The sequence below is a fragment of the Ovis canadensis genome, chromosome 9 (assembly GCF_042477335.2).
Source record: "Ovis canadensis isolate MfBH-ARS-UI-01 breed Bighorn chromosome 9, ARS-UI_OviCan_v2, whole genome shotgun sequence".
NCBI classification, from domain to species: Eukaryota; Metazoa; Chordata; class Mammalia; order Artiodactyla; family Bovidae; genus Ovis; species Ovis canadensis.
In genome coordinates, this window is record NC_091253.1 from 100570314 (window position 1) to 100578431 (window position 8118).

Here is an 8118-nt window from a genome sequence, read left to right on the forward strand (position 1 = left end):
AGTCGGTGATGCCATCCAGCCATCTCATCCTCTGTCATCCCCTTCTCCTCCTGCCCCCAATTCCTCCCAGCATCAAAGTCTTTTCCAATGAGTCAACTCTTCACATGAGGTGGCCAAAGTACTGGAGTTTCAGCTTTAGCATCATTCCTTCCAAAGAAATCCCAGGGCTGATCTCCTTCAGGATGGACTGGTTGGATCTCCTTGCAGTCCAAGGGACTCTCAAGAGTCTTCTCCAACACCACAGTTGAAAAGCATCGATTCTTCGGCGCTCAGCCTTCTTCACAGTCCAACTCTCACATCCATACATGACCACTGGAAAAACCATAGCCTTGACTAGACGGACCTTAGTCGGCAAAGTAAGATCCCTGCTTTTGAATGTGCTATCTAGGTTGGTCATCACTTTCATTCCAAGGAGTAAGCGTCTTTTAATTTCATGGCTACAATCACCATCTACAGTGATTTTGGAGCCCCCCCAAAATAAAATCTGACACTGTTTCCACTGTTTCCCCGTCTATTTCCCATGAAGTGATGGGACCAGATGCCATGATCTTCGTTTTCTGAATGTTGAGCTTTAAGTCAACCTTTTCACTCTCCTCTTTCACTTTCATCAAGAGGCTCTTTAGTTCCTCTTCACTTTCTGCCGTGACTTACTTCGAGGTGGAAGTTTGTAGTGCATTTTGACCACCTTCACCTATTTCACCCAGCTCCCGTCAATCTGTTCTCTGGCAAACACCAGTCCATCCTCTACACTTCAGAGTCTGTCTGTTTGTTTAAGTGACATCATGCAGTATTTGTCTTTCTCTCTCTGACTTATTTCACTTAGCATAATGTCCTCAAGGTCCACCCATATCATGGCAAATGGCAAGATTTCTTGCTTTTTCATGGCTGAATGATGTCTTAATACATAAATTTAATCTCCATATATAGTGAGTAGGACACAACTGAGCGACTTTCAAGAAAAAAAAAAAGTGTGGGTTTACTTCTGAGCATTTGGCTCTGTTCCATTGATCTATATGTCTGTTTTTATGTCAATACCTTATTGGTCATTATATTAATAACTTCATAATATAATTTGAAATTAGGAACCAAGATGCCTCCAGCTTTGTTCTTCTTTTTGTCAAGATTGCTTTGGCTCTTTGGGGTCTTTTGTGGTTCCATGCAAATTTTAGACTTGTTTGTCAATTGTATGGGCATTTTAACTGTATTGATTTTTCAGGCCATGAGTATGGAATCTCTTTCCATCAATCTATTCTCTGGCAAACCCCTATCTGTCCTCTATATTTATGAGGTTGTTTATTAGCTTCCAAGATGTGGAATAGCTTTCCACTTACTTATGCCTTTTTCAGTTTTCTTCATCAGTATCTTCAGGAAACTGTCACTGAGAGTGCTCACAAGTCTTCTCCAGACTCCTTTCTTCCAGCACCTGAGCACACTTACAGTTAAAGAAATAAAGTGGACCACAGCTATTCCCATATACACTGAAACCACATACTGAAGCTTCAAAAAAATCAAACTTTCTCAAGACTGCAAAATCACCAAACAAAATCCTTTCTGAGGAGATCCGCTTTGGAATATCAGAGGTGGAAAGGCTCGGTTATAAGCTCTACTGGCTGTGACGTTCTGCAGGCACCTCGTGCTGCTGAGACATCAGCGGATCAGAAGGTGGTGAGCAGAGCACTGTGCTCCACTTCCAGAAAGCTGTGCCGTCTCTGCATGACCAAGAGCAGCCCGCATGGAGACCGCTGACCACTCAGCCCGAACAGCTGCGACGATTCTCTCCCTGAGTGAGAAGTATCTCAGTGTCTCGGGGAGACAGAGAGGTTCCCACACCTGGTATTCTGAAATCCTTGATTCCTGAAACAAAAAATCCATTGCCTTTGGAAGCTTGATGGTCTCTATTTTGCAATTTTAACAGTTTTCACAAAGTCACTGGTGATGACCATTTTTTTCCCTATTTGTCTGTCAAAAGATCTCACATAACTATTTGAAGAGAAATAAGGAAGCTTGTTTTTTTTAACCATTTTGTTATAAAATTTTATTTTGGTTAATTATCATGCCTTTTAGATAATTTAGCATATAAAAAAACAGTAGATCTTGGCTCTGGAACTATTTTTTTAATTAATTATTGATGAGCTCTTGTATAAATTACTTGTCTGCATGGGGACTTTGTTTCCTCATCTGTAAAATGTGAGAATTAGACAACTGTAAATCTGTCTGGGCTTTAGCAACGTTCATCGTATAAAACATGTACTTTTACTCAGGTTTTTCTGTTTTTCAGAAATACTGTGGTTAATGTGTTTTAAAAATTGTAGGTCATGTTAATTGGTGAACACAAGAAATACAACTGAGGTAAAAAGGACAGTGCTGGCGTTTAATGTTTAACATTAAACAACTATTGGATTTAACCTTTTACCAACGTTATGCTTGGTAGACTTTAGGAACTTTTTATATTTAAAAAAATATTGTAAAATCAAGTTTTAGACCAAGTAATGCTATTTTTTTTCTTCCACGTTTCAGAGAGGGACTGAGTGCAAGGATCCAGTGCTATGTGAGAGATTTAAAAAAATCTGCACAACAGAATATCAATTAGTAAAATTAGAAGAAATAATGAAGTTAAAAATCATTCTGCTGTAATCATCGCAATAATTGATTCAAACAAGAATGCGCAACGGCTGTTAAAATTTGAGTGAAAACTTGATAAAATCTTTAAACAGTTCCAAAGATTTCCCCCAGAAATTATTTACTAATATTAGTGGAAAAACTAGTAGCCAAATTGGAGAAAATGGAGGAATTCTATCTTAGCCAAGTTTTCAAAAGTAACTAACCTAACCAGTAATGGAACAATGTATAGCCAGTGGTTATTCCTGCTAAAGTATATAAACTGAATCTATCCACAAACAAACTTCAGAGAAATCCAAATTAAGGAACACTAAAAAATGTTAATGTCATGAAATAATGTACAGCCAGTGGTTATTCCTGCTAAAAGATATAAACTGAATCTATCCACAGAGAAACTTCAGAGAAATCTAAATTAAGGAACACTGAAAAAATGTGAATGTCATGAAATAATAAAATATTAGCAAACTGAATTCAACAATATATTACACAGATCATGCACCATGATCAAATGGGATGCAAAGGTGTTTCAATATCTGCAAAGCAATCACTGTGGCATATCATATTGACAAAACGTCAGATAAAAATCACATGACCATTTCAACAGGTGCAAAAACCAACATTCATTCATGATTAAAATTCTCATCAGAGTTGGTAGAGGGAACAGACTTTTTGCATCTCTATGAAATATAAATATTGACCTATAATTATCTTTTCTTTGTAGCATCTTTGTCTGGCTTTAGTATTGGAGTACTGTGGCCTTGTATAGTGAATTTGGGAGTTTCTCTCCTTTTCAATTTTTTTGGGAAAAGTTTGAGAAGGATAGCTATTCAGTCTTCCTTACATGTTGGGTAGAATTCCCCTGTGAAGCCTTCCAGTATTGGACCTCTGTTTACTGTGAGTTGTTTGATCACTAATTCAATTTCATAACTGGCAATTGGCCTGCTCAGATTGTCCATTTCTACTTGATTCAGTCTTAGAAGACCGTATGTTTCTAGAAATTTTTCCATTTCTTCTAGGTTGTCCAATTTGTTGGCATTTAGCTATAAATAGTGTTCTTTTATGATTTTTAGTATCTCTGTGATAGCAGTTGTCATTTCTCCTCATTTCTTACTTTATTTTTGTCCTCTCTTTTATATTAATGAAACGGACTAAAGGCTTATCAGTTTTTAAAATAAAAAAATTTGTCTTTGTCATCCATCTTTTCTATTCTTTTTTAATCTCTATTTCCTCTCTAGTGTTTATTATGTCCTCCTTTCTTTTGACTTCTGGCTTTGCTTGTACTTTTTCTAGTTCTATTAGATGGTATGTTCAGTTCAGTTCAGTTCAGTTCAGTTCAGTTGCTCAGCCGTGTCCGACTCTTTGCGACCCCGTGAATCGCAGCATGCCAGGCCTCCTTGTCCATCACCATCTCCTGGAGTTCACTCAGACTCACGTCCATCGAGTCGGTGATGTCATCTAGCCATCTCATCCTCTGTCGTCCCCTTCTCCTCCTGCCCCTGATCCCTCCCAGGATCAGTCTTTTCCAGTGAGTCAACTCTTTGCATGAGGTGGCCAAAGTACTGGAGCTTCAGCTTTAGCATCATTCCTTACAAAGAACACCCAGGACTGTTCTCCTTTAGAATGGACTTGTTGGATCTCCTTGCAGTCCAAGGGACCCTCAAGAGTCTTCCCCAACACCACAGTTCAAAAGCATCAATTCTTCGGCACTCAGCCTTCTTCTCAGTCCAACTCTCACATCCATACATGACCTGTGGAAAAACCACAGCCTTGACTAGAAGGATGCTGGCAAAGTAATGTCTCTGCTTTTGAATATGCTATCTAGGTTGGTGATAACTTTCCTCATATGAAGGGCTTTTTTGTTTATTGTAAAAGGCTTATATCTCTAAAATATTCCTTCCTGTTACTTCTTTTGCTGTGTTCCTGAAAGTTTTGTTTTATCTGTCTCAAGTTATTTTCTGATTTCCTCTTTTATTTTTTTCATCAACCAACTGTTTTTTTAGTAGAATGTTTAGTCGGTTTTTTTTCTCCTGTAAATAATTTCTAGTTTCACACTGCTGTGGTTAGAAAAAATGCTTGGTATAATTTCTAACCTCTTAAATTTGATGATACTTGTTTTGTGGACGACCACATGATCTGTGCTGAGAATGTTACATGTGCACTTGAAAAGAATGTGTCCTGTACTGTTTTAAATGGAATGCACTGCAATCACTTATCAACTTCAGTTGGTTTAATACATCACGTAAGAGTACTGTTTCCTTATTGATTTTCTGCCTGGATGATTTGTCCATTGACAAGTGGGGTGTTAAGTTCTACTATTATTGGATTATTGCCAATTTCTTTCCTTATGTTTGTTTATATTTGCTTCATATTTTTAGGTGCTCATATTTTAGGTGCTTTGATCAGTGGGTTGGGACGATCAGTGAGTGGGTTGAAAAGGAAATGGCAACCCACTCCAGTATTCTTGTCTGGAAAACCTCATGGACAGAGGGACCTGGTGGGCCGATGCCCTGGGGTCACAAAGAGTCAGGCGTGACTTAGTGACTAAGCAACAATAGCAACAATTTTATGTGCATATATGTTAACAAATGCTATATCCTCCCTGTGTTGCCTCTTTCAGCATTATGTGGTGCTCTTCTTTGTTTTTTGTTGTAGTCTTGGTTTTGAAGTCTACTTTGTCTTGTATGATACTGCTACCTCAGCTTTCTTTTAGTTTCTGTTTGTATGGCATATGTTTTTCCATCCCCTCACTTTCAATCTGTGTGTGTCTAGTTCTGAAATGAGTCTTGTAGGCAACAAATAAATAGGTCTTATTTTTTAAATCTAATCTGTCACCCTATGGTTTTTGCTTGAAACATGTAGTCAATTGGCACTTATGATTATTGATAATTTGTACTTACTGCCATTTTATTACCTGTTTTATGGCTGCGTTCATAGTTCTTCTTTGTTTTTTTCTTCTTTTAGCTTCTTCCCTTTTGATTTGATGATTTGCTCTAGTGACATGTTTGTGTTCTTTCCTCCCTAGTTTTATATATCTATCATAGGTTTTTGATGTGGTTACCATGAGGTTTATATATTTCAGCCTATACTTAGAGGTTCGGCTGCTTTAAACTGGTAGTCATTTAAGTTCAAACACATTTTAAAGATCTACATTTTTACTCCTGTGTCCTCTCCACATTTTGTATTTTTTTAAAAATATTTTGCATCTTCATGTCTATCTCTTAACTGCTTATTGTAGTTATAGTTGATCTTACAACCCCAATTTTAAGTCTTTGTGCCAGCTTATTTTAGTGGTTGACCCATAGACTTTTCTATATATTTGCCTTCAGTTCAGTTCAGTCACTCAGTCGTGTCCGACTCTTTGTGACCCCAACAATTGCAGCACACCAGGCCTCCCTGTCCATCACCAACTCCTGGAGTTCACTCAGACTCATGTCCATCAAGTCAGTGATGCCATCCAGCCATCTCACCCTCTGTTGTCCCCTTCTCCTCCTGACCCCAATCCCTCCCAGCATCAGAGTCTTTTCCAATGAGTCAACTCTTCACATGAGGTGGCCAACGTACTGGAGTTTCAGCTTTAGCATCATTCCTTCCAAAGAACACCCAGGACTGATCTCCTTTAGAATGGACTGGTTGGATCTCCTTGCAGTCCAAGGGACCCTCAAGTGTCTTCTCCAATACCACAGTTCAAAAGTATTAATTCTTTGCCTTACTAGTGGGATTTTTCCTTTCCTATAAATCTGTCTTTTTTGTAGCCTTATCTTTTACACTTAATGAGAAACTTCTAACACTTTTTGTAATTTTGGTTTAGTATCATTGAGCTCCTTTAGTTTTTGCTTGTCTGACAAGCTCTGTTTATCTCTCTTCTAATTCTGAATGATAACCTTATGGCTAGAGTGTCCTAGGTTTTAGGCTTTTTTCCTTTCAGCTCTTTAAATATATTATGCCACTCCTTTTTGTCCTGCAAAATAGCTGCAGAAAAATCAGCTGATAGCCTTACAGGGGTTTCCTTTGTATGTAGCTCTTTGTCCTCTTCTGAAGCCTTAAAAATTCTCTTTTGCCATTTTATTTTATTTTTTAAATTTAAATTTATTTATTTTAATTGGGGGCTAATTACTTTGCAATATTGTATCGGTTTTGCCATACATCAACATGAATCTGCCACAGGTGTACATGTGTTCCCCATCCTGGACCCCCCTCCCACCTCTTCCTCATACCATCCCTCTGGGTCATCCCCGTGCACCAGCCCCAAGCATCCTGTATCCTGCATCGAACCTAGACTGGCGATTCGTTTCTTATATGATATTATACATGTTTCAGTGCCATTCTCCCAAATCATCCCCCCCTCCCTCTCCCACAGAGTCCAAAAGACTATTCTATACATCTGTGTCTCTTTTGCTGTCTCGCATACAGGGTTATTGTTACCATCTTTCTAAATTCCATATATATGCGTTAGTATTCTGTATTGGTGTTTTTATTTCTGGCTTACTTCACTCTGTATAATGGGCTCCAGTGTTACTTTTGCCATTTTAATTGTGGTATGTCTTCTTGTGGATGTCTTTGAATTTATCTTGTTTGGGACTCTCTTTGATTTCCCTACTTGGAAATCTGTTTCCTTCTTCCACTTTGGGAAGTTTTCAGTCATAACTTCATCAAATATATTTTTGACCCTTTCTTCTTCTCCTTTTAGGACTCCTACCATGCAGATGTTAGTATAGTTGATGTTGCACCATACAACTTTCAAACTATTCACAGTAAAAAAAATTTTTTGCTGGTCTGATTGGGTGATTTTCATTATTCTATATTCCAGATTGCTTTTGCCTTCTTTATCACCTAGTCTGTTTTAAATTTTTTTAAAAATTCAGTCATTGTCTTTTTCAGTTCTGGTTCCTTTTTATATTTTCTAGTTCCTTGTTAACATTATCACTGTGTTCACCTATTCTTTCCCAAATTGTTAGCTGTATTATCACTATTGCTTTGAACTGTTTATCTTGCAAATTATTTATTTCTGTTTCTTTGGAGTTATTTTAGGACTTCCCTGTAGCTCAAATGGTAGAGACCCTGCCTGCGATGCAGGAGACCGGGGTTCAATCCCTGGGTTGGGAAGTTCCTCTGGAGAAGAGAATGGCTACCAACTCCAGTAATCTTGCCTGGAGAATTCCACGAACAGAGGAGCCTACAGTCTGTGGGGCTGCAAAGAGTCAGATATGACTGAGAGACTAACACACATAACAGGGTTATTTTCTAAAATTCTCTTCTTTTTCTCTTTTGAAATTATTCTTCTGTCTTTTCATTTTGTTTATCTCTCACTGTCTCTGTGCAATGAGATGAAACGGTTACCTCCCTGCTGTGAAGTTGTGTCATTGTGTGGGAGCATCCTCAGGCAGTCTTTATGTGCCCAGTGGCTTTGACGGAGTAGCTAGGTCTAAAGTGGGAATGCATCTCTTCTTTCCCTGGGGTGTGCTGGCATCTACTGCCTTGCTGGGAGGTGGGCTAGTGATG